Source organism: Bombina bombina, chromosome 2 (assembly GCF_027579735.1).
Source record: "Bombina bombina isolate aBomBom1 chromosome 2, aBomBom1.pri, whole genome shotgun sequence".
Classification (NCBI taxonomy): Eukaryota; Metazoa; Chordata; class Amphibia; order Anura; family Bombinatoridae; genus Bombina; species Bombina bombina.
Genome location: NC_069500.1, coordinates 1,006,188,789 through 1,006,216,364, shown reverse-complemented (window position 1 = coordinate 1,006,216,364; position 27,576 = coordinate 1,006,188,789). Strand labels below are relative to the sequence as shown.

Here is a 27,576-nt window from a genome sequence, read left to right as displayed (position 1 = left end):
GAACTTACACGCCACACATCGACCACAAGGGTGGTTACCAGATCAAGTGTTCAGACACTTATTGGCTTCTTACAAGCTTATCCTTCAGGTTGGAAGCTCATCTAGCTGTAATATTTGGGTAGTCCAATTTCTTTTGATACTCCCACATCACTCATAAGAATTTTCCAATTCTTGGACAGAATCTCCCTTAGGGCATTCCAATGGCAGTTATAGTCTGTGACCAGCCTTATTTTAGAATCTATTATCTTTTCTTTTTGTGAAAGGAGTGTATTTCGATTTTCATGTGCAGCATTATTAAATGCCTTCCTTACATTTCGCTTGGAATACCCTCTGTCCAAGAACCTTTTTTGCATGTCTGTACCATGCTTCAGGAATCTTTCTTTTGACGAGCAGTTTCTACAGAGTCGTAGAAATTGCCCTTTGGGTATACCTCGTATCAAATGTGTTGGGTGATGACTTGAAGCTAAGAGGAGGCTATTGGTAGCAGTACTCTTCCGAAAGTTTTCAGTCACAATCATTCCTTGTTCAATTTTTACATTGATATCCAGAAACTATATTTTCTCCTTGCTGTACTGCAGGGTTAGAGAAATATTACTGTCATTTATGTTGAGGGTACGAACAAATTCTTTAAGATTGTTTTCCGATCCCTCCCAGATTAAAAAGACATCATCCACATATCTTAACCACATGTGGATGTTTTCTTCAAAAAGGGGGCTTTGGAACACTTCATCCATTTCCCACTTTCCGAGGTGTAGGCAAGCATATGTTGGGGCACATGTGGCACCCATTGCAGTGCCTCGTTTCTGCTTGTATATTTTATTATCGAACATGAATACGTTGTTACAGAGCAGTTTGAGCTGAAAAAAAACCTAACACCTGCAAAAAAGCAGCGTTCAGCTCCTAACGCAGCCCCATTGTTTCCTATGGGGAAACACTACCTACGTCTGCACCTAACACCCTAACATGTACCCTGAGTCTAAACACCCCTAACCTTACACTTATTAACCCCTAATCTGCCGCCCCGCTATCGCTGACCCCTGCATATTATTATTAACCCCTAATCTGCCACTCCGTACACCGCTGCAACCTACATTATACCTATGTAACCCTAATCTGCTGCCCATAACACCGCGACCCCTATATTAAATTTATTAACCCCTAATCTGCCCCCCACAACGTCGCCGCCAGCTACCTACAATAATTAACCCCTAATCTGCTGACCGGACCTCACCGCTACTATAATAAATGTATTAACCCCTAATCCGCCTCAATAACCCTATAATAAATAGTATGAACCCCTAATCTGCCCTCCCTAACATCGCTGACACCTTACTTCAAGTATTAACCCCTAATCTGCCGACCGGACCTCGCCGCTACTCTAATAAATTTATTAACCCCTAAAGCTAAGTCTAACCCTAACACTAACACCCCCTAAGTTAAATATAATTTAAATCTAACGAAATAAATTAACTCTTATTAAATAAATTATTCCTATTAAAGCTAAATACTTACCTGTAAAATAAACCCTAATATAGCTACAATATAAATTATAATTATATTGTAGCTATTTTAGGATTTATATTTATTTTACAGGCAACTTTGTATTTATTTTAACCAGGTACAATAGCTATTAAATAGTTAAGAACTCTTTAATAACTACCTAGTTAAAATAATTACAAAATTACCTGTAAAATAAATCCTAACCTAAATTTCAATTAATCCTAACACTACACTAGCAATAAATTAATTAAATAAAATACCTACAATTATCTACAATTAAACCTAACACTACACTATCAATAAATAAATTAAATTAAATACCTACAAATAAATACAATTAAATAAACTAACTAAAGTACAAAAAATAAAAAAAGCTAAGTTACAAAAAATAAAAAAATTAATTACAAACATAATAGAAATATTACAACAATTTTAAGCTAATTACACCTACTCTAAGCCCCCTAATAAAATAACAAAGCCCCCCCCCAAAAAAAATGCCCTACCCTATTCTAAAATTAAAATAGAAAAGCTCTTTTACCTTACCAGCCCTTAAAAGGGCCTTTTGCGGGGCATACCCAAAGAATTCAGCTCTTTTGCCTGTAAAAAAAAAATACAATACCCCCCCAACATTACAACCCACCACCCACATACCCCTAATCTAACCCAAACCCCCCTTAAATAAACCTAACACTAAGCCCCTGAAGATCTTCCTACCTTGTCTTCACCATGCCAGGTATCACCGATCGCTCCAGGCTCCGAAGTCTTCATCCAAGCCCAAGCGGGGGCTGGAGATCCATCATCCGGCTGAAGTCTTCTATCAAGCGGCGGCTGAAGAGGTCCAGAAGAGGCTCCAAAGTCCTCATCCTATCCAGGCAGAAGAGTAGATCCGGACCGGCAACCATCTTCTTCCAAGCGGTGACAAGCGGCTCCATCTTGAAGACCTCCGGCGCGGATCCATCCTCTTCTTGCGACGTCCTAAGTCCGAATGAAGGTTCCTTTAAATGACGTCATCCAAGATGGTGTCCCTCGAATTCCGATTGGCTTATAGGATTCTATCAGCCAATCGGAATTAAGGTAGGAAAAATCTGATTGGCTGATGGAATCAGCCAATCAGATTCAAGTTCAATCCGATTGGCTGATCCAATCAGCCAATCAGATTGAGCTTGCATTCTATTGGCTGTTCGGAACAGAATAGAATGCAAGCTCAATCTGATTGGCTGATTCAATCAGCCAATCAGATTTTCCCTACCTTAATTCCGATTGGCTGATAGAATCCTACCAGCCAATCGGAATTCGAGGGACGCCATCTTGGATGACGTCATTTAAAGGAACCTTCATTCGGACTTAGGACGTCGCAAGAAGAGGATGGATCCGCGCCGGAGGTCTTCAAGATGGAGCCGCTTGTCACTGCTTGGAAGAAGATAGTTGCCGGTCCGGATTTACTCTTCTGCCCGGATAGGATGAAGACTTCTGGACCTCTTCAGGCGCCGCTTGATAGAAGACTTCAGCCGGATGATGGATCTCCAGCCCCCGCTTGGGCTTGGATGAAGACTTTGGAGCCTGGAGTGATCGGTGATACCTGGCATGGTGAAGACAAGGTAGGAAGATCTTCAGGGGCTTAGTGTTAGGTTTATTTAAGGCGGGTTTGGGTTAGATTAGGGGTATGTGGGTGGTGGGTTGTAATGTTGGGGGGGTATTGTATGCTTTTTTTTTACAGGCAAAAGAGCTGAATTCTTTAGGGTATGCCCCACAAAAGGCCCTTTTAAGGGCTGGTAAGGTAAAAGAGCTTTTCTATTTTAATTTTAGAATAGGGTAGGGCATTTTTTTATTTTGGGGGGCTTTGTTATATTATTAGGGGGCTTAGAGTAGGTGTAATTAGTTTAAAATTGTTGTAATATTTTTATTATGTTTGTAATTAATTTTTTTATTTTTTGTAACTTAACTTTTTTTATTTTTTCTACTTTAGTTAGTTTATTTAATTGTATTTATTTGTAGGTATTTTATTTAATTTAGTTATTGATAGTGTAGTGTTAGGTTTAATTGTAGATAATTGTAGGTATTTTATTTAATTTATTTATTGATAGTGTAGTGTTTAATTGTAACTTAGGTTAGGATTTATTTTACAGGTAATTTTGTAATTATTTTAACTAGGTTGTTCTTAACTATTTAATAGCTATTGTACCTGGTTAAAATAAATACAAAGTTGCCTGTAAAATACAAAGTTGCCTGTAAAATAAATATAAACCCTAAAATAGCTACAATATTATTATATATTATAATTTATATTGTAGCTATATTAGGGTTTATTTTACAGGTAAGTATTTAGCTTTAAATAGGAATAATTTATTTAATAAGAGTTCATTTATTTCGTTAGATTTAAATTATATTTAACTTAGGGGGTGTTAGGGTTAAGGTTAGACTTAGCTTTAGGGGTTAATAAATGTATTAGAGTAGCGGTGAGGTCCGGTCGGCAGATTAGGGGTTAATACTTGAAGTTAGGTGTCGGCGATGTTAGGGAGGGCAGATTAGGGGTTAATACTATTTATTATAGGGTTATTGAGGCGGGAGTGAGGCGGATTAGGGGTTAATACATTTATTATAGTGGCGGTGAGATCCGGTCGGCAGATTAGGGGTTAATAATTGTAGGTAGGTGGAGGCGACGTTGGGGGTGGCAGATTAGGTGTTAATAAATATAATATAGGGGTCGGCGGTGTTAGGGGCAGCAGATTAGGGGTACATAGGGATAATGTAAGTGGCGGCGGTGTGCGGTCAGCAGATTAGGGGTTAAAAAAATTTAATAGAGTGGCGGCGATGTGGGGGGACCTCGGTTTAGGGGTACATAGGTAGTTTATGGGTGTTAGTGTTCTTTAGAGCACAGTAGTTAAGAGCTTTATAAACCGGCGTTAGCCCAGAAAGCTCTTAACTACTAACTTTTTTCTGCGGCTGGAGTTTTGTCGTTAGATTATTAACGCTCACTTTAGCCACGACTCTAAATACCGGCGTTAGAAAGATCCCATTGAAAAGATAGGATACGCAAATTGCGTAGGGGGATCTGCGGTATGGAAAAGTCACGGCTGCAAAGTTAGCGTTAGACCCTTTCCTGACTGACTCTAAATACCGGCGGTAGCCCAAAACCAGCGTTAGGAGCCTCTAACGCTGGTTTTGACGGCTAACGCCAAACTCTAAATCTAGCCGTTAGTAACTGACTAAATTATTACAGGAGTAAACGTATACATTAAATCACAATGTTACTATTGGTGATGCAAACTATCAGTTAACACAAACCGAGTACCTCATTGGATATTAGTCTTTACCTACAGATTATAATTGGTCAGGTTTTTGTGCAGCATGCTACCTGTATATTTTATTCCCATTTTTTTAAAATAATAAAATATTTTACTCTATATCAATATAAACTAAAGTGTTACGAAGTACACTAACACCCATAAACTACCTATTAACCCCTAAACCGAGGCCCTCCCGCATCGCAAACACTAAATTAAAGTTATTAAGCGCTAATCTGCCGCTCCCGACATCACTGCCACTATTAAATTTATTAACCCCTATTCTGCCGCTCCCCAACATCGCCGCCACTAAATAAAGTTATTAACCCCTAAACCTCTGGCCTAAACCTCAAAATAAAATTATTTTTACCAATGAGACTTCTTACATAATCTTGCCAAAGTAGCACGCTTTATATCATCATGCTCTAAGTGTACAATTATGAGATTTGCTGCTAGAAAATATATTTTTTTATAGGACTGAAATACTGCTGTTGAATTTTCTACAAATAGGATATAGGGATTTAACAAGCCACAGATGCATTTTTTTTTATAAATTAGGTTTTAAATTAATTGGATTGGCTTTGAATTTGATCCAAGCACAAGTGGTTGTATCTCTTCCTTTCAAGGGGTCGTCTCTTATTTCCTAAACAGTTCCCCTGTCTCCAAGGGGTCCCTTTTCCATTAAAGGATGTACTATAAACAGGAATTTTTATTTCCCTTCTTTATCTAAAAATTGGGGAGACTAGTATTTTTTTTGCCTCTTTGCCTCTTGACTAGTAACCAAAACTGATGTTTTTTCAGCACTCATCATTAGATTAATTGCTGGGTACCTGATCTCAGTTAAAGGGCTCCAGAATGTTTCGGTAAAGAATTATAGGAATCAGTTGTGACATATTCTATTATGTACTGCTTGTTTAGACTGTGCACTGAACAAAACATATACAATAAAACATTATGTTTCATACATACATTTGAAATAATTTCATGTGTGCAGCAGGAACAATATCTGCATAAGACTCCTAATATGTATGAAACAGCAGTAAGAAACAAAATTAAATTATCAGTAAGGATTTACATAGTAACATAGTAACATAGTAGATAAGGTTGAAAAAAGACTGAAGTCCATCGAGTTCAACCTATACAAATCTAAAATACTTAAGCTTAAATAACCCCACTAAAAGGTGACCCATTTAATACTACAATCATATCCATGAATTTTGTTTATATACAGAAATGTATCCAGACTATTTTTAAATGTATCTAGGGTATTGGCATTCACTACCTCCTGGTAATGAGTTCCACAATTTTATTGCTCCTACAGTGAAAAAAACGTTTCCTTTGCAGGAGATTAAATCTCCTTTCCTCCAACCTTAAATTGTGACCTCTTGTCAGAAACAAGCTTCTGCCATCTCTGTATATGGGCCTTGAATATATTTATATAAAGTAATCATGTCACCTCTCAAGCGCCTTTTTTTCTAAAGGAAACAGACCCAGTTTGGCTAGCCTCTCCTCATAGGTTAATTTCTCCAATCCCCTTATTAGCTTTGTGGTCCTTCTCTGAAGTTTTTCTAGTTCTGCAATATCTTTTTTGTGATTGGTCCCCAGAACTGCAGTCCATACTCAAGGTGAGGTCTTACCAGGGCTTTATATAGTGACAGATTTATGTTTTCCTCCCTTGAATCAATGCCTCTTTTGATACATGCTAGTATCTTATTAGCCTTTGAAGCCACTGCCCTGCATGGGGCACGCATCTTTAGCGTGTTATCTATTACTACTCCCAAATCCCTTTCTTCCTCTGTTTGGCTAAGTCTTGTTCCATTTAAAAAATATGTTGCCTGCTTATTTTTACTTTCAAAATGTAGAACCTTGCATTTTTCCGTATTAAATCTCATTTTCCATTTACTTGCCCATACTTCTAATTTTTGCAGATCCCTTTGTAATGAAAGCTCATCCTGCTCTGACCTAATGACCTTACTTAACTTAGTATCAACTGCAAAAATAGAGATGTCGCTATTTAATCCTTGCTCCAAGTCATTTATAAAAATATTAAAAAGAATGGGGACCACTTCCGGTGGGTGGTGCTTCAAGATGGCATTTCTTTGAACCTCCGAGACACCTGGGGAAAGAAAATCCTTTAGCAGCCAGGATCCATTGCCATCCACGCCTCTCTTGACAGCTCTTCGTGTCCGAGAATCAATGTGGATAGAGAAACTATCATCTTCTCTCCCACGGAAGGCATATTACAAGAAAAAGCCATTTGGCACAGTGGCGAGTCTCCAGCCGCCACGCTGTATATAGTAAGTTTTGCATTGTAACTAAGTTGTGGGCACTACTATTGCATCCAGTAACTACCAAGTTTTACACAATGGACATGGAATGCGATCTTATTGCTCAGATAAAAATAATTTTTCTGCCTGCACTAGAACGCTTGGTCCAAAGCTATGAAAAACTGCATGAGGAGGTTCTGATGACTGGGAGGTCCTGTACTATAGGCTCCACCAGCATGCAGAACTGCCCCTCATTGCCCGAGCTGCAGGATTCACTTGCTTCTGACCTGAAGGAGCTCGTTACATCTGACGGCCTAGCGCTTCCCTTTTTAAATCTGCTTGAGGGATTCCCACCCTGTGATCGGGAAAAATGCTTACCTCCGCTACATTCTGTCATGGGGGCCTTTGGGCCTGAGGGGCTTGCTGCGCCTTGTCTTGAGAGCGCTTCATTGGGGGAATTGGTCCTTTCCTTGTGTACAGGGAGATAGGACATTGAGTTACCAACTGTGTCAGAAGCCTTGCAGAATCTCTCGAAATATCAATCTCCCACTGATGTACTTTATCTTGTATACCAGTCAAGATGGCTGCCAGACTTATGTTACATATATACAATCACCAAACCTGACATATTCAGCCTTCTGAAAGGCGATTTGAAAGATCACAGAGCCGCTATTGTTGACAGGAGGAAGCAACATAAGACCCGTTTGGTTAGGGGAATTGGCTGAAATGGATGTCCCCTCTGTGTAGCATAGAGGGTTTGCCGCTCTCTAGCCCTGCATACCTGGACAAAAGTTTATGTATATCACTAATTATAACGATGTCTCAACTCTCTAGTTAAAATGTTTGTTTATTGGGTTGTTTCCCAGTGCTTATTTGTATGATTACTGTCATGTTATGGAACACAGATCCATCAGATCCCCCTCCTTAGTTAAGATGCTACTTTATCAGGATTAATGTATCAAACCATATGAATCTGCTAATCTAGGCTATGCATATAATTTACTAATGAATCAGAGACGCTCTCTGATCTAAATGTTCCCTTTAGTGATAATTTGATCGCAGTACTCATATAATCATTTTACATACAGATTGTAGATAGGTGTATGTTTTTGTTTTTTAACATATTGGTTCTGGAAGTGTCATAATTCAGCTGTTCCTATTGGGGGTAGCAGAGCGTCATACGGAGACAACAATCCTATACCTAGACCTGATAGACCTGGATCTTTAAGTGCCCAACATTTTATAGCCATGTTGAACCATATGCAAAAGGTTCTATGCCCCTTATCTACTGGTATTAGGACTGCACATATTTTTAATGCCCGTGTTACAGTGTTATACCACTATTTTATTTAAGGGGAAAAGAATGGAAAAAAAAGAGAGGTGCTGGCTGTCCCATATAAGCTCTGCTTTTTCATATTACTTATAAGGGTTGTCTAAATTGTGCGTGCAATTTCCATCTAACTTGCTTGTACTTTAAGACATGGTGCGCTACCTAATGTTTATATCTGTTTTAATAATGGAGAATTATTGATAAGGACTAATCCTGAATCTTCACAAAGTGACGCACCACCGACTCAGTATTAATACTTCCCAGCTACTGCATGCCTGCTTGATAAATTGTATGTGCAGTTCGTGCCTAACTTGCTTATACTCTAAGACATGAGTCACCTAATATTTATATCTGCTTTGCTAATCGAGACCTATTGACAATGACTAACCTTTAAAACACGAATCAGTATTGATTCTTTCCAGCTACTGCATGGACGTTTGATAAATTCTATGTGCAGTTATTGCCTAACACTTGTACTTTAAGACATGAAGAGCTACCTAATGCTTATATATGTTTCAATAATGGATTGATTAACCCTGTATATCCACAAAGTGACATATTACACGATTCAGTATTAATACGCCCCAGATACTGCATGTCCGTTTAACTGCAATTTACGCTACAGTTTCCAAGGCATGATTGGGGATGATGTGCAGGACATGTTTTTATGTCTTGTATCCTAATCCTTAGGTATATGGCAGCATACTTTATCAAATACTGCATATTGCTTCTATTTTTAGGAGGAAGTTTAAGTCCAAGGACAAGGTTTGTACCTAATGTAACGGGATGGTTACTTGTCCTACTCTTTTACCTAGTAATAAATAGATCCACCATCAAGCAGTCTGCCTTGGATTCTGTTCCGCTTATAATAAACTTGTGGCCCAGAGAGGGATTGACAGATTTCTTTTCCCGTAGGATTACGTAGAAATTCTAATGTTTCAACCAATGCATCATACTGATAGCATAGATTTCATCATTATATTATGTGGCTCAGTTGCATAGGAAAACCTCTCAGCACCCCATCCTGACTTATACCTTTCGAAAACTTTCTGTGGACATAGATTTGGGCACTGCTCAGGCAGACTGTTACTCATGCTAAGTCTCGCAGTACTACTCTTGATAGGACTGGGTCCGTCTTGTTTGTTTGTTTAGTTTGTTTATTTGTTTGTTTGTTTGATTTGTGTGTTGGTATTTTATGTTAAGTTTAATAATATTAAAAACCCCAATATTGTGGTACAAACCCATATCTATTAGAACACCTGCTGATCGACTGAAAATTATCAAAGCTACATGTAGGTTAATGTATGAAATTGCGGCTTATTGTATTGTTATATCTGCCTTTCTAGCTCACCCTGCGAGGGGGGCGGATGATGCAATTTGTAACTTTGTACCCTTTATTGGTCATGAATAAAAGTTTTAAATAAAAAAGAACGGGGCGAAGTACTGATCCCTGGGGGACTCCACTGATTACCTTTGTCCAATATGAGTATGATCTATTTACTACTAAAATTTCAAAAGGAAATTTTGCTATACATCTCTTTTCCTGTGCATTGTAAAAAATGTTTTGTTTTGTTTTTTCAGAACACAAAAAGCTTTATATAAGCAAAAAAGCATTAGTAATAGTATATAGGTGTTCGTCACACAGGTTAATGTATGAAATTGCGGCTTATTGTATTGTTATATCTGCCTTTCTAGCTCACCCTGCGAGGTGAGCGGATGATGCAATTTGTAACTTTGTACCCTTTATTGGTCATGAATAAAAGTTTTAAAAAAAAGGAACGGGCCCAGTACTGATCCCTGGGGGACTCCACTGATTAACTTTGTCTAATATGAGTATGATCTATTTACTACTAAAATTTCAAAAGGAAATTTTGCTATACATCTCTTTTCCTGTGCATTGTAAAAAATGTTTTGTTTTGTTTTTTCAGAACACAAAAAGCTTTATATAAGCAAAAAAGCATTAGTAATAGTATATAGGTGTTTGTCACAATCCTTAAAAAAGTATATCAAATTATGTATCTGCAAAAAAGAAATTCCATAGATTAAAGGTCAAATTTGTAGAAAATTCATTAGAAAAGCTTTTCTAAAAATTTTTGCTCAACCCCATAATTTGTTGAATATGCAGTATATGAAAGGCCAATAACGTGTTGTTGTTTTTTTTTAACTAACGTCTTAATAAAATCAATAAACTACAGACATATGAAGTTGTTATATATTACAAAACTATATATGTAGTTTGATATATCTTAAATTTAAAGAAAGTGAAACAGTAGATTTCTGAGATGTACTGTATGTTCAATCACCTACCTTTGTTTTGTTGGGTATAGCTTACACTTTGGCCTTATTGAGCCCTTGACACTGTGGGAATATGCTTAGAAGAAAAAAAAACATATCAGGTTAGTTATCTGAGCTGATTATCAATTGTTAATTGTTTCCTGAGTACTACACCAAAAACCTTAACCTTAAAACATTTCATTTAACAACAAGCACAATTGATATAGGTCCACTATGAATTCATGGTGTTTTTATGTTTTATAATTAGTTCATTAATATATGGTTTATATTTATTTCTCAGGTCAGTTAGAGGATGCGAGAGACATCATATGAAAAATAAATATATATCAAAATTGGATTATTTTTTAACCTAATGTAGAAATAATGCTTTGTTTTTTCATAGGAGGGAATATAAAATAAAACACAAGTGGAATATCACACACATGCAAACATTGTTACAGTAAGCAGACTGACAAACATTATACTTTTAAACATTGTTGTATATAATAGTAAAACAATTGATTAGTATTCTAAGGGTCAACCTGTTTTACAATCAAATTATGTCAGAGAAGATTACAAATTATTTCCACTTCTAACCTGATAACAGGTTGGAGCTACACTTGTGAGTGTTGTAAGGTTGTGTAACTGATCCCTCAACACTGAAATGTATAATTTATAATGGTCCGCATGTTACATATATACTATATAATTGGGAACAATACATGGGACTGCAGACATTTTACTTATGAGACAGTGTTTGGGAACAAAACAAATTAGAGTCTTTGTTTTAAAATTTAGCAACACCCATTAGGTTTGAATTTGTTTTAATAATAAACATCAAAATCAAACAAAAATATGTGGCACAAAGAATATCTTTTAAATCACACGCAAATATAGGGCTAGATTACAAGTGGAGCGCTATCATTAGCGCTAGGAGCGTAAACTCGATCGAGAGAGTACTAATATGCACTCGTACTACAAATTGAAAGTAAATGCGATCGCACAAACGCAATCACATTTACCACTCAAATTTGTTATGCAATTTAGGTCGCATAAAGAGTTTGTCTATATGAAACAGCGGCACTAAACTACAAAACTCTAAACTGCCACCCTCTTCCCAAACTAACTCTTTGCAATGTGGGGGTGTGGTGGATTAGGGGTTAATAGTGTAAAGTCTAAACTACACTATTAACCCCTTATCCGCCACACCCCCCACATCGCAAAGTCTAAACTTTTTTTTTATTTCACAGATAAGTTTTTAATTTTAAAGAGTGGTTAGTTTATTTTTGGTAATGGTAGTGGTAGTTTATTTTGGATTAAGTATGGGGGTGTAATGATAAACAAATGAGATGAACATACAAATGGTTTAAAAATCATCCCTCAATCTTTTCCACACACTTGGACAACTCTATTGACCCCAAATCCATATAGAAAAGGGCAGTTAGTACTCTTTAGGGAGGAGACAATACTAGTTTGTTTTAGCTGTCCATACAATGCAATCAGTTGGATAGTCTGGCTTGTCAGCAGTACAGAAAAAAAGAAGATTCCAGCAATTCGCAAGTGGTATAAAAAATAAAACTTAGCTTTTATTGGCTTGTCTAAAAGCAAACAAAGTGGACAAAAAGGTAAAAGGCTTGTCAAGATAAAAATAAGCCAAGTTGGGGTGTGTTAGGTTAGGGGGTTTAGATGTTAGTATTTTACTTTGCGGTGGGGGGTTGGCAGTTTAGGGGTTAATAGTGTAGATGTTTAGTTTGCTATGCGGGGGTGTTGTGTATTAGGGGTTAATAGTGTAATTTAGACTTTGCTATGTGGGTGCGTAGCAGATTAGGAGTTAATATTGTAGTGGAGACTTTGTGGTGGGCTGTTTTGGTGGTTTAGGGGTTATTACAGTACGGGCTTATGGTGAATTGGTTAGCACGTGAGTAGGAAGTTATTTTTTCCTTCCTTTTTTGCTCCATTGACTTCTATGGGGCAGTAGGTTATAGCATGTGCGATAGTGTAACTGCGCTGATGGTAAACCTGTTTGCGTGAGTCGGGTTAGCACTGGAGCGATACGTTTTAACTTTTAATTTGTAATACCAGCGCAATTCGACTCGCGCAAAAGGTTTATCGCTAGTGCAGTTAGCACTCTAGTGAAGCTCTAATTAGCAATCCTCTTGTAATCTGGCCCATGATGTATAGCGCTGAACTATAGTTCACGAGAGAGAGATTTCAACAGTGAAAATATGAATAGGGAGTAATCTTTGGAATCACAGACAAGAAATTTAATAGGATAACAGATCAGCTTTCTTGGATACATGTGCATAGCCGCTCCTTAACTCATCCGCCACCTTTGAGGCAGCAGACTGCAATCATCCCAATCAAATACAATGGGGATGATTGACACCCCCTGGCCGCTAGCAGGAGGTGTCAATCATCCCCATCGTATTGGATTGGGATGATTGCCGTCCGTCTTACGACCGCTGCTTCTTAACTCCTGTTTCTGGAAACTACGGGGGTAGATTGCAGCATCTGCTGCTTGAGAGAGAGAGAGAGAGAGAGAGAGAGAGAGAGAGAGAGAGAGAGAGAAAGAAAGAGATATTTTTAACAGTGAAAATATGAATAGGGAGTAATCTGAAATCACAGACAAGAAATTTAAAAGGATAACAGATCATCTATCATAGCAGCAAATATTGTTTTTTGTTTTTTTTTTAAGTGAAATATAATATTTCTTAATATGAAAAATATAGTGTATAGAATAACAACTTACAAAAATGTGATGTATTTAAACATTTCATAGACATAAATATGAGAGGGGGCGGAATCAGAGCTTTAGGGAGATGGTCGCACACTGAGTGGTTTACAATACAGGTACAGACAGTATGAAACAATGGAGACATGAGAAAATATTTCCTTATATACAGGGACAAAAAAAGCATGTAAATCCTTTGGAATCTGTTGGTTTTCTGAATGAATTGGTCATAAAATGTCATATCAAAGTCACAAGTATAGACAAACACAATGTTCTTAAGCAAAACACACAAACAATTATAATCTTTTGTTGAAGTCATTAGCCCAGGGATTTATTGCACTCCCACAAATGGGCAAATTTGCTCCTTTGTGGGAGTGCAATAATTAACCAGCCATTACAAGTGGCTGGTTATTGCTACTTCATGCTTGCGGTAGCAATTTGCACTTATAAAGTTAACCAGAATGGTAAATCTGGTACGTTTTATAAATCTGCCCCAAATGTCCTAAAAATACTGTCTAGTGTAGTTTATTAAAAAATAAAGCAAATTCAGCACCTTTATTTTTTAATAAAAGTACTGCACTAGGCAGTATTTTGGGGTTAAAGTTGCAGGGTTGTTAGAAAAAAAAATGGCACTGAAAAGAGCCTTTCCCTTGCTGTCTATGGGAACTGTGTATTCCCAGTAAATACATATGTATATGCTTATATACATACATATTTATGTGTTAATATGTGAATATACACATTTTAACACATAAATATATATGTATATAGTTATATACATATATATTCATATTTGCTGCCATCGCTGCAGAAGTTCTAATGCCGTCTCTGATGGCATCAGAACAAGGCTCCCTCAGGAGCCTATGGAAGAGCTCTCTCATGAGCGCAATGCTTCCTAGCTATGCAAACGCAAACTCATGTTCGCATTGTGGCTATCTTGTAATACCAGCACACATTATCACTTTCATCTAGCCCTGTGTTTGTTGAATATTGTAATTTAGATGAACATCAATCCAGATTTAAAGACACATACTATTTTCCCACCGTATGTGCATATGAGAGAGAGAGAGAAAGAGAAATAGAGAGAGAAAGGGAGAAATACATATAATACATATTTGCATACTGTATAGACACACACACACACGCTTTATCAGCAATTACTATTTATGACTGGTCTCATAAAAATCATTATATTAGTAGAAAGAAACAGTGATTGGGGTCGATTTACAGGGAGTGCAGAATTATTAGGCAAGTTGTATTTTTGAGGATTAATTTTATTATTGAACAACAACCATGTTCTCAATGAACCCAAAAAACTCATTAATATCAAAGCTGAATAGTTTTGGAAGTAGTTTTTAGTTTGTTTTTAGTTATAGCTATTTTAGGGGGATATCTGTGTGTGCAGGTGACTATTACTGTGCATAATTATTAGGCAACTTAACAAAAAACAAATATATACCCATTTCAATTATTTATTTTTACCAGTGAAACCAATATAACATCTCAACATTCACAAATATACATTTCTGACATTCAAAAACAAAACAAAAACAAATCAGTGACCAATATATCCACCTTTCCTTGCAAGGACACTCAAAAGCCTGCCATCCATGGATTCTGTCAGTGTTTTAATCTGTTCACCATCAACATTGCGTGCAGCAGCAACCACAGCCTCCCAGACACTGTTCAGAGACGTGTACTGTTTTCCCTCCTTGTAAATCTCACATTTGATGATGGACCACAGGTTCTCAATGGGGTTCAGATCAGGTGAACAAGGAGGCCATGTCATTAGATTTTCTTCTTTTATACCCTTTCTTGCCAGCCACGCTGTGGAGTACTTGGACGCGTGTGATGGAGCATTGTCCTGCATGAAAATCATGTTTTTCTTGAAGGATGCAGACTTCTTCCTGTACCACTGCTTGAAGAAGGTGTCTTCCAGAAACTGGCAGTAGGACTGGGAGTTGAGCTTGACTCCATCCTCAACCCGAAAATGCCCCACAAGCTCATCTTTGATGATACCAGCCCAAACCAGTACTCCACCTCCACCTTGCTGGCGTCTGAGTCGGACTGGAGCTCTCTGCCCTTTACCAATCCAGCCACGGGCCCATTCATCTGGCCCATCAAGACTCACTCTCATTTCATCAGTCCATAAAACCTTAGAAAAATAAGTCTTGAGATATTTCTTGGCCCAGTCTTGACGTTTCAGCTTGTGTGTCTTGTTCAGTGGTGGTCGTCTTTCAGCCTTTCTTACCTTGGCCATGTCTCTGAGTATTGCACACCTTGTGCTTTTGGGCACTGCAGTGATGTTGCAGCTCTGAAATATGGCCAAACTGGTGGCAAGTGGCATCTTGGCAGCTGCACGCTTGACTTTTCTCAGTTCATGGGCAGTTATTTTGCGCCTTGGTTTTTCCACACGCTTCTTGCGACCCTGTTGACTATTTTGAATGAAACGCTTGATTGTTCGATGATCACGCTTCAGAAGCTTTGCAATTTTAAGAGTGCTGCATCCCTCTGCAAGATATCTCACTATTTTTGACTTTTCTGAGCCTGTCAAGTCTTTCTTTTGACCCATTTTGCCAAAGGAAAGGAAGTTGCCTAATAATTATGCACACCTGATATAGGGTGTTGATGTCATTAGACCACACCCCTTCTCATTACAGAGATGCACATCACCTAATATGCTTAATTGGTAGTAGGCTTTCGAGCCTATACAGCTTGGAGTAAGACAACATGCATAAAGAGGATGATGTGGTCAAAATACTCATTTGCCTAATAATTCTGCACTCCCTGTATTAAGGGCCAAATGCCCCTGTTTCCGTGCGAGCCAGCAGGCAGGGGGCGACATTGCACAAGCAGTTCACTAGAACTCTCAAAATGTATCTAAACTTCTATTAAAACCTATTGAATTAAAATGTGCAATTGTAGTATTACTGTTAATTGTGCAGTTTTTAAAATTAAATAAATAAAAATAGAAGGGCTCTAATGGACAGAGCTTATAGATATCATCATAAATCAAGCAAAATTACACACATATGGTCTAAAATGCAACCAAAACAGAAATAAAGGATATTTTCATAAAACTGAATGTTAATAATCTCTGGAAATTACAAATTTACACCTAGATTACGAGTCTTGCGTTAGCCTTAAAAAGCAGCGTTGAGGGGGCCAACGCTGCTTTTTTTATGCCTGCTGGTATTATGAGTCAGGCAGGAAAGGGTCTTCAAAGAGTAGTGTTAGGTTTTTTTAAGGGGCGATTGGGTGGGTTTTAGAGTAGGGTTGGGTGTGTGGGAGGTGGGTTTTAATGTTGGGGGGGTATTGTATTTTTTTTTACAGGTGATAGTGCTGATTACTTTGGGGCAATGCCCCGCAAAAGGCCCTTTTAAGGGCTATTTGTAATTTAGTATAGGGTAGGGAATTTTATTATCTTGGGGGGCTTTTTTATTTTATTAGGGGGATTAGATTAGGTGTAATTAATTTAATATTCTTGTAATTCTTTTTTTATTTTCTGTAATTTAGTGTTTGTTTGTTTTCGTAATTTAGTTTATTTAATTTAATTGTAATTAATTGTAGGTAGTTTAGGTGATTAGTTTAATTATAGTGTAGTGTTAGGTGTAATTGTAACTTAGGTTAGGGTTTATTTTACAGGTACTTTTGTACTTATTTTAACTAGGAAGTTATTAAATAGTTAATAACTATTTAATAACTATTGTACCTAGTTAAAATAAATACAAAGTTGCCTGTAAAATAAAAATAAAACCAAAGCTAGATACAATGTAGTAAATTTATTTAGATGTATTTAACTTATATTTAAGTTAGGGGGGTTAGGGTTAGACTTAGGTTTAGGGGTTAATAAATTTATTATAGTGACGGCGACGTTGGCAGCAGAAGATTAGGGGTTAATAAATTTAACATAGTTGCAGCGACGTTGGGGGGGCAGATTAGGGGTTAATAACTATAATGTAGGTGTCGGCGATGTTGGGGCAGTAGATTAGGGGTTCATAAGTATAATGTAGGTGGCGGCGTTGTCCGGAGCGGCAGATTAGGGGTTAATAATTATAATGTAGGTGTCAGCGATAGCGGGGCGGCAGATTAGGGGTTAATAAGTGTAAGATTAGGGGTGTTTAGACTCGGGGTTCATGTTAGGGTGTTAGGTGCAGACATAAATTTCATTTTCCCATTAGGAGCTAAACGCTGCTTTTTTGCAGGTGTTAGTTTTTTTTTCAGCCAAGTCAACCCCATTGTTTCCTATGGGGAAATCGTGGACAAGTACATTTAGCCAGCTCACCACTACCGTAAGCAGCGCTGGTATTGCAGTGTGATGTGGAGCTAAATTTTACTCAACGCTCACTTTTCTGAGGCTAACGCCGGCTTGAAGAAAACCTGTAATACCAGCGTTGGCTTAAAGGGACATGAAACCTACAATTTTTTTTATGATTTAGAAAGAGCATGACATTTTAAACAACTTACTAATTTACTTCTATTATCTAATTTGCTTTATTCTCTTGATATACTGTGCTTAAAGCATATCTAGATATGCTCAGTAGCTGCTGATTGGTTAATGTACATAGATGCCTCGTATGATTGGCTCACCCATTTGCATTGCAATTTCTTCAACAAAGGATAGCTAAATAATGAAGCAAACTAGATAATAGAAGTAAATTGGAATATTGTTTAAAATTGTATTCTCTACTTGAATCATGAAAGCAAATTTTGAGGTTTAGTGTCCATTTAAGTGAGCGGTAAGAAAAAAAGGCTTGTTAGCCCCGCACAGCCTTACCGACAAAAACTCGTAATCTAGGCGTTAGTCATCATAAATAGAGACAATTGCAAACATTTCTGCAGAAATAGACATGTGTAGTGCTTGCTGAAATTTCATCATACCATATAGAAATCTTAAAGAACTTAAAGGGACTGTCTACTCCAGAATTTGTATTGTTTAAAAAAATACACTACACATTCCCCAAGTAGTGATGATGTCGCGAATAGTTCGCCGGCGAATAGTTCCTGGCGAACATATGCAATGTTCGGTCCGCCCCCTATTCATCATCATTGAGTAAACTTTGACCCTCTACCTCACAGTCAGCAGACATATTACAGCCAATCAGCGGCAGACCCTCCCTCCCAGACCCTCCCACCTCCTGGACAGCATCCATTTTAGATTCATTCGGAAGCTGTATTCTTAGTGAGAGGAGGGACAGTGTAGCTGCTGCTGATTTAATAGGGAAATTGATAGCTAGGCTAGTGTATTCAGTGTCCACTACAGTCCTGAAGGACTCATCTGATCTCTGCTGTAAGGACAGCACCCCAAAAAGCCCTTTTTAGGGCTAGAACATCAGTCTGCTTTTTTTTTTTTCCTGTGTAATCTAATTGCAGTTGCCTGCCTGCCAGCGTGTGTGTCAGGCTCACAGCGTATACTGTGCTCACTTGCCCAGTGCCACCACTCATATCTGGTGTAACAGTAGTGTACATTTAAAAAGCAACACTTTTTCAACTGTGAAATAATAGCAGACAGCTGCCAGTACCCAAGATGGCCGCCAATAAGGCAGATGGGGAGGGTTAGAGAGCTGTTTTGAGGGGGATCAGGGAGGTTGGGGGCTAAGGGGGGATGCTACACCACAGCATGTGTAAATATGCTAAAAAAATGAAATTTTTTTAAAAAACCTTTTATTTTAGTACTGGCAGATTTTCTGCCAGTACTTAAGATGGCGGGGACAATTGTGGCGTGGGGGAGGGAAGGGAGCTGTTTGGGAGGGATCAGGGGGTCTGATGTGTCAGGTGGGAGGCTGATCTTTACACTAAAGCTAAAATTAACCCTGCAAGCTCCCTACAAACTACCTAATTAACCCCTTCACTGCTAGCCATAATACACGTGTGATGCGCAGCAGCAATTAGCAGCCTTCTAATTACCAGAAAGCAAAGCCAAAGTCATATATGTCTGCTATTTCTGAACAAAGGGGATCCCAGAGAAGCATTTACAACCATTTGTGCCATAATTGCACAAGCTGTTTGTAAATAATTTCAGTGAGAAACCAAAAATTGCAAAAAAATGTAAGTTTTTTTTTAAATTTGATCGCATTTGGCGGTGAAATGGTGGAATTAAATATACCAAAATGGGCCTAGATCAATACTTTGGGTTGTCTACTACACTACACTTAAGCTAAAATTAACTCTACAAGCTCCCTACATGTTCCCTAATTAACCACTTCACTGCTGGGCATAAAACACATGTGGTGCGCAGGGGCATTTAGCAGCCTTCTAATTTTCCAAAAAACAACGCCAAAGCCATATAAGTCTGCTATTTCTGAACAAAGGGGATCCCAGAGAAGCATTTACAACCATTTATGCCATAATTGCATAAGTTGTTTGTAAATAATTTCTGTGAGAAACCTAAAGTTTGTGAAAAAGTGAAAAAAAATTTTTATTTGATCGCATTTGGCGGTGAAATGGTGGCATGAAATATACTAAAATGGGCCTAGATCAATACTTTGGGATGTCTTCTAAAAAAATATATACATGTCAAGGGATATTCAGGTATTCCTGACAGATATCAGGGTTGCAATGTAACTAGCGCTCATTTTGAAAAAAAGTGGTTTTGAAATAGCAAAGTGCTTCTTGTATTTATTTCCCTATAACTTGCAAAAAAAGCAAAGAACATGTTAACATTGGGTATTTCTAAACTTAGGACAATATTTAGAAACTATTTAGCATGGTTGTTTTTTGGTGGTTGTAGATGTGTAACAGATTTTGCGGGTCAAAGTTAGAAAAAGTGTGTTTTTTTGCATTTTTCCTCATATTTTATAATATTTTTAATAATAAATTATAAGATATGATGAAAATAATGGTATCTTTAGAAAGTCCATTTAGTGGCAAGAAAAACGGTATATAATATGTGTGGGTACAGTAAATGAGTAAGAGGAAAATTACAGCTAAACACAAACACCGCAGAAATGTAAAAATGCCCTGGTCCTTAAGGGAAAGAAATTGAAAAATGGCCTTGGTCCTTAAGGAGTTAAAAAAAAAACTAGAAATTTAACTGTGAATTAATAGCAGTCAGTTTCCTTCACGCGTGTGTATTTCAGGGCCTGCCAGGGCACATTGTCACACCAGTGCAACTCATATCTGGTGTAACAATAGTTTACATTAAAAAAAATACAGTAAGCCCTCCATTTCCAGGTCACTTTTAGAGGCCCATATTTCTGTCATTCCTAAACATGGGAAATCAACTTCTAAACCAGAGAACTTCCGACCTATCTCACTAATAAATAACGATATGAAGCTGTTGGCTAAGATTCTGGCCAGCAGATTAAATTGGTTCCTACCCGAGCTCATTGATAAAGATCAGGTGGGTTTTGTACCCAGACGTGAAGCCAGGTACAACACTATCAAAATCCTTCAACTAATCCCAGAACCGTTCCTAAATATGACTATGGCCCTATATTCTTTCCCAAATGCTAGAATTAGAATCAATGGCACCCTCTCCGACTTCTTTACTATAAGCAATGGAACCAGGCAGGGTTGCCCCTTGTCTCCACTGCTTTTTGTTATATCTATGGAAGTGTTAGCGCAAAAAATACGAAGCAATAAAGAAATTAAGGGAATAATGGTGGGTGATAGAGAACATAAACAAGCACTATTTGCAGATGACGCCCTTTTTTCTCTTTCGGAAGCTGAAACCTCTGTACCGGAACTACTAGCTGAATTAGAACGTTATGGCAAGGTTTCAAATTTTAAATTAAATATCACCAAATCAGAACTCATGAACATAAATACTCCTTCTGAGATTATACAACGCTTAAGACATTCTTACGCTATCCCCATTGTACAGAAAAAATTGAAGTATCTGGGTATATATTTGACCCCCTGTTCACAAGACTTGTTTAGATATAACTATAATACACTAAAAGACGATATAATAAGAGACCTCTCGGTCTGGAAAAACAAGCATATTTCATGGCTCGGCAGAGTAGGGGTCTTAAAGATGAATGTACTCCCGAGGATTTTATACCTACTGCAGACACTACCCATTTCTCTTCCAACAGGGTATATTAAACACCTCCAGGGGGCCTTTACACAATATGTCTGGGGAGGGTCTAGGCCGAGACTACCCAAAAAAAACATAGACTTACCAGGGGACCGGGGAGGACTGGGGGACCCAAACCTAATGGCATACAAACAAGCTATAACACTACAGCATGTGTCTGAGTGGTCACACAATACCAGTGATAAAGCATGGATACAGATGGACAGGCAAATTTTTAAATTGAATAATGTTGCATCTCTGGCTTGGACCACACCCCAAAAGAGACCTAAAATACTACAGCAATATAATATTGCAGCAGACATATTGTCTGAGTGGGATAGGATATTGGCCTCCACTACTCATATATCATCAATCCCCTCACCACTCTCTCCACTCACTGAACATATAGATCTCCCCTACAGGTATCGGAATGCACACATCATGCAACCTTATAACCTTAGAGTGGGCTCTATCCAGTTTGCTACAGAAAATGGCCTCTTCAAGACACAGACTGCACTTGCGGAAGTTCATGGGGAGATTTTCTCCTCTTGGATGCATTATCACCAACTTAGACACTTTATTTCTCACCATAAACAAAGGGAGGAGTTGGGTAGAGCTACTACAACCTTCAAAAAACTATGTATCCAACTAACACCTCCTAGGCATCTAATATCCAAACTCTACAAAACACTAAACAGTCCAAACACATTAGCCCTCCCGTCATACACATACTCCTGGAGCCGTGAACTTGGACAGGACATTGATGTGGAGACATGGTCTAGAGCCTTTTGTTTATCCAAAAGGGCCTCGGTGTCGGCCACGGTGCAAGAGATCTACCTGAAGCTTTCTTGCTGGTACCTAACCCCCTCCCGCCTTCGCAAAATATTTCCCCCACTAAACAATACGTGCTGGAGAGGTTGTGGAGAGGAGGGCACCCTTCTCCACATCTGGTGGTCTTGCACCAGACTGGAGGAGTATTGGAGAGATACCTTTCTAGCTATCTCTGATATATTGTCAACTCAAATCTCCCCAAGCCCAAATGCTATCTTATTCCTTTCTTTGCCCAAACTGACAGGACTAGGCAAGCTACCATTGCTGCTAATTATGATCACAGCAGCCAAAAAACTCATCCCTAAATATTGGAAATCCCAAACAGTACCTACAACAGATGAGTGGAGACTCATGGTAACTGACCTTCTATGCCTGGAGAGATACCACTATCTTAAAACACACAAACTGGATATTTATGAAATGATGAAGGCAATATGGAACAAAACTATTTGAACCTACGAGCACACTGCTTTGGCCTCATCGGCAGTCCGACATGTGTCTCTTCCCCCTCCACCACCCTCCACCTTACCTTCCACCTCACTTACCCTTCCCCCCCCCCTTTTTTTTTTTTTCTCTCTCTTCTTTCCCAATCTTTTCTTTCCTTTCACACTTAGGAAGTCTTGTGATCTTTGATACAGGGATAGAAGAACTTCCTTTAAAAAAAAAAGAACAAAACTGTCATGCCCTTAAGGGAACAAGAGCCTGTGTTATATTTGCTGATATAATCTGACATGTCCCCTTTATCCTTTATCTATTCCATTATAGTTCGGAGATGTTACTACCTTCTTTTTTCTGCTTTGTTAGAAAAAAAGAAAAGAAAGATGTTATTTGTTGCATCGAAGGTTTATTATGTCGTTAACTTGCAGTTTAAGTGATGTATCGATTGTAACAGGTTTAATTATTGTCATCCTGAACTAATACTTAATAAAAATTGCATTAAAAAAAAAATTAAAAAAAAATACAATTTTGACTGTAATAGATTGAATAGCAGTTAGTTGTCTGCAAGCGTGTGTGTCAGGCCTACAGCGTCTACTCTGCCAACTTCTGCCAGTGCACAGTGCCACTCATATCTGTTGTCACAGTAGCTTGCATGCATAGTACCACTAATCGAAAAAAAAATGACAGGCAGAGGCAGGCAACCCTGCAGGGGCCGTCGTGGTCATGGTGCTGTTATTCCTTTTGGCCCTAGAATAATGCCCAGTGTTCAAGGCCACGTACCCTGAACTCGAAAAGTTCTGAGGACATAGTTGACTGGCTAACACAGGACACCCAATCTTCTACAGCTTCCACTCGGAACCTTGACGCACCATCCTCCTCCAGCTTAGCTTCGGGCACCTCTCACGTTACCACTCGCCCGCCTGCCGCCACCACCAACACTAGCACCACAGCCGCTTCACTTGATCTGTCAGAGGAGTTATTTACACATCAGTTGGAAGAAATGAGTGATGCGCAACCATTATTGCCAGAGGATGTAGATAACAGGGATATGTCTCAGTCAGACAGCATTACACACATGGACGTACGGTGTGATGATGATGATGTTGTACTCGCTGCGGGTGTTTGGTCTGTCACTGTGAAGCGGGCATAACCCTTACACTACATGATCGATACAACTTCATACCTGATATTTTAAAGCACGTTATTCCAAACAATTTAGGAATGTTAGGTGATTTATGCCCTTTATGGATTAAAACCAGACTCTGCATCAACTATGTAATTTTCCATGGGAGTTTTGCCATGAATCCCCCTCCGGCATGCCACAGTCCAGGTGTTAGTCCCCTTGAAACAACTTTTCCATCACTATTGTGGCCAGAAAGAGTCCCTGTGGGTTTTAAAATTTGCCTGCCTATTGAAGTCTATGGCGGCTCGCTCGGTTCACCCATTCGCGAACATTTGCGGAAGTTCGCGTTCGCCGTTCGCGAACCCAAATTTTTATGTTCATGACATCACTAGGTTTGCATAATCAACATGGTTATATTAATATACTTTTTACCTTGCTGATTACCTTGTATGTAAACCTCAGCAGACGGTCCCATTATTTCAGTTCTTTTGAAAGACTTGCATTTTAGTCAAGCAGTGCTGACTCCTAGGTAACTCCATGGGAGTGAACCAGTGGCTTTGCATTATTCTTTGCCCCCCTCCCCACCAGCCCAGGTGCTTGTGTGAAGTTTGTGAACGGATATATAAATATATATTTTATATTGTTTTATTGAATATTTGGGCCAGTGTATTTTATTTTTACACTGACTGACGGAAGAACCCCCATATACCCAATGCTGCTATGCTAGTCTCCTCCAGTTCCAGCCAGCCGGTCACGTTCCTACACAGCACAAGGAACACATGACCGGAGACTGGAGAGGAAGAGGGAGGAGCCAGCCAGGAACTATGCAGGTTGAGCTTGAGAGCGCGGGAAGGAGCAGGACCAGCCAGCATGCAGCAAAGAAAGGGGTAAGTCACACAACAACAGGGTTACTTACTAGGTCACACAGCTCACTCCAAGGTCAGACAAAAAAAAAACACATTAGCTCGGTGACGGTCTCCTTAGAGAATCTGTAAAATGCTGGCTGCTGCCCATTCCCCTGTCATGTTTTTTTCGGTATGGCTGACAAGGTGGCAGAAGTGACAACACTAAATCTTCTTCTAGATGTCAAAACCTGCAATGTCTGCAGACATGACTACATTGCAGATTTTGACATCTAGCAGATGGAGTGTTGTCACTTCTGCCACCTTGTCAGCCATACTGGAAAAAACATTATGGCAGGGGAATGTCATGTAAGTACAGTGAGGAGTTCTGGTAGGCAGGGCTAGCTTTAGGCATCGCTCTATATGTACAATATTGTATTTATTTCTTTGTTATTTCCTGAGGCTTTTACAACATTGCTTGTTCTTTTCTCTGCTGCTATCCAGAAATGCAGCGATCATGTGAAGCTGCTTTATCTCCTCTCTTGCTTCATTTCATTTCAACAGAATACAGACTCTGCTAAAATGAAATAAAGCAGAGCTGCAGAAATAATACATGCAGAGCAACAAGTGAGAGCAGAAATGCACCCTGCTGTATGTCTGAGATGAGTGCCTGAGATGAGTGTCTGAGATGAGTGCAGGCTTGTCATGGATATTCAGAGATGATGGGGTCATTAATGAACTTTCAGGAGATGCAGGATCTCAGCAGCTCTTAGTGCAGTTTCTCGTGGTTTTGTCATTTCAAGTTATATAACACCCATCTTTATTAAAAGGTGCATTGCCTTTCTGTAATATTTTCCATTGTCTGTTGTGTCAGCGTCTGTGTGCCTGTGCCTCTATATGAATTTTTGTGTCTCTATGCTTATATCTTTTTGTGTCTGTGTGTGTATGTGTCAGTCTGTGTATGTCTGTACAGAGACATCAGTAATAATTTAGTGTCCTGTCACCCAAAACACTCTGTATCTGTGTGTGTCAGTATGTCTGTCTCTCTGTATGTGTGTGTATTTGCCTCTATATGAGTTTATGTGTCTCTGTGTTTGTATGTGTGTATGTCAGTGTCTCAGTGTGTGTATCCCTTTAAAGAAAATTCACAGACCAACTTACTTCAGCTGTCACACAGCCCTCTGCAACAGCTGAATTTAAAGTATTTTTGCCACAGTCTTTAAAGAAAATTCACAGACCAACTTACTTCAGCTGTCACACAGCCCTCTGCAACAGCTGAATTTAAAGTATTTTTGCCACAGTCTTTAAAGAAAATTCACAGACCAACTTACTTCAGTTGCCACACAGCCCTCTGCAACAGCTGAATTTAAAGTATTTTTGCCACAGTCTTTAAAGAAAATTCACAGACCAACTTACTTCAGTTGCCACACAGCCCTCTGCAACAGCTGAATTTAAAGTATATTTGCCACAGTTTTTCAAGAAAATTCACAGACCAACTTACTTCATCTGCCACACAGCCCTCTGCAACAGGTAGCCTCTGGAAGATAGTTATCTCATTATATTCTACCCTGTTATTTTCTAATGTGTGTGTTGTAATATGTATTGGCTATTATTTTTATTCTTTATTTTAAATGCATATTGAAGCACATTGATGGACCATATATTTTGCTTGTTTATTGGTTTTATTTCCCTCAATGGATACATATCTTATCTCTGTAATTTGTGAACTTTCCCTGTGTTTTTTTGCCTGTATGACCCCTAGCTCAAATGTCCATAGATACCCCATCCCTTAACTTTTTTTGCAGGCCAATCTGACACTAATATATCTCTCTCCCTCAGCTGAATTTAAAGTATATTTGCTACAGTCTTTAAAGAAAATTCACAGACCAACTTTCTTCAGCTGCCACACAGCCCTCTGCAACAGGTAGCCTCTGGAAGATAGTTTCCCTCCCACCCAGCCCCTCATCCCACTCACCTTGCCCCTCATCTCACCCACCTTAAGCTCATTCCCTCATCCCACCCACCCCAAGCTCATTCCCTCATCCCACCCACCCCAAGCTAATTCCCTCATTTATATATAGTCTCCCACACAACTTTCATTCTCCTAAACTGACAGCTGCAAACACTGATCAGCACATCCTTCCATTCACTTAAACCTTTAGAATACATACCCTCTCTCCCTACAAATAGCTATATATCCCACATCGATAGAGTATATATATATATATATATATATATATATATATATATATATATTGTACTATTTTGTTTTATTGTCATCTACACACCTCATAGCACTAACATGAATCCAAATATGACCATACTGATATTCGTGACAACCCTTTTCTCACTCCAATTTTGTTCCTATCATTACCGCCATAAGCACACACCTCAAACTGGAAAACAAATTATCATACACCATGACCTGCTCTGTTGCTGTAACTTATCTGCTGAGTGCTGGTGGAGAGTTATAAAAAATAACCCTCCTACCCCCACCTCAAAAAATTATAAAGTATCCCATTCACTATATGGCCAAGCAAAAACTATGGCCTATATTTATGAAAGTCTGGCGGACCTGATCCGAAAGTGTGGATCAGGTCCGCCAGACCTCGCTGAATAAGGAGAGCAATATGCTCTCCGTATTCAGCATTGCACCAGCAGCTCACAAGAGCTGCTGGTGCAACGCTGCCCCCTGCAGAATCGCGGCCAATCGGCCACCAGCAGTGGGTTGTCAATCAACCCGATCGTACTCGATCACGTTGAATTCCAGCGATGTCTGTCCGCCTGCTCAGAGCAGGCGGACAGGTTATGGAGCAGCGGTCTTTGTGACCGCTGCTTCATAACTGCTGTTTCTGGTGAACCTGCAGGCTCGCCAGAAAGACGGGCCATCAAGTTCCATTCGGAGCTTGATAGATAGGCCCCACAGTCTAAATTCC

At 38.9% G+C, this 27,576-nt stretch overlaps 1 long non-coding RNA gene across 1 annotated transcript in view; it reads right to left on the bottom strand.

The window, feature by feature from the left end:
* Positions 1-27,576, bottom strand: part of LOC128648150 (uncharacterized) — a 358,558-nt gene that overhangs the window by 144,158 nt on the left and 186,824 nt on the right. Inside the window, exon 2 of the long non-coding RNA XR_008400520.1 lies at positions 10,689-10,752. This is a non-coding gene — a long non-coding RNA (uncharacterized LOC128648150). The remainder of the gene's footprint in view (positions 1-10,688; positions 10,753-27,576) is intronic.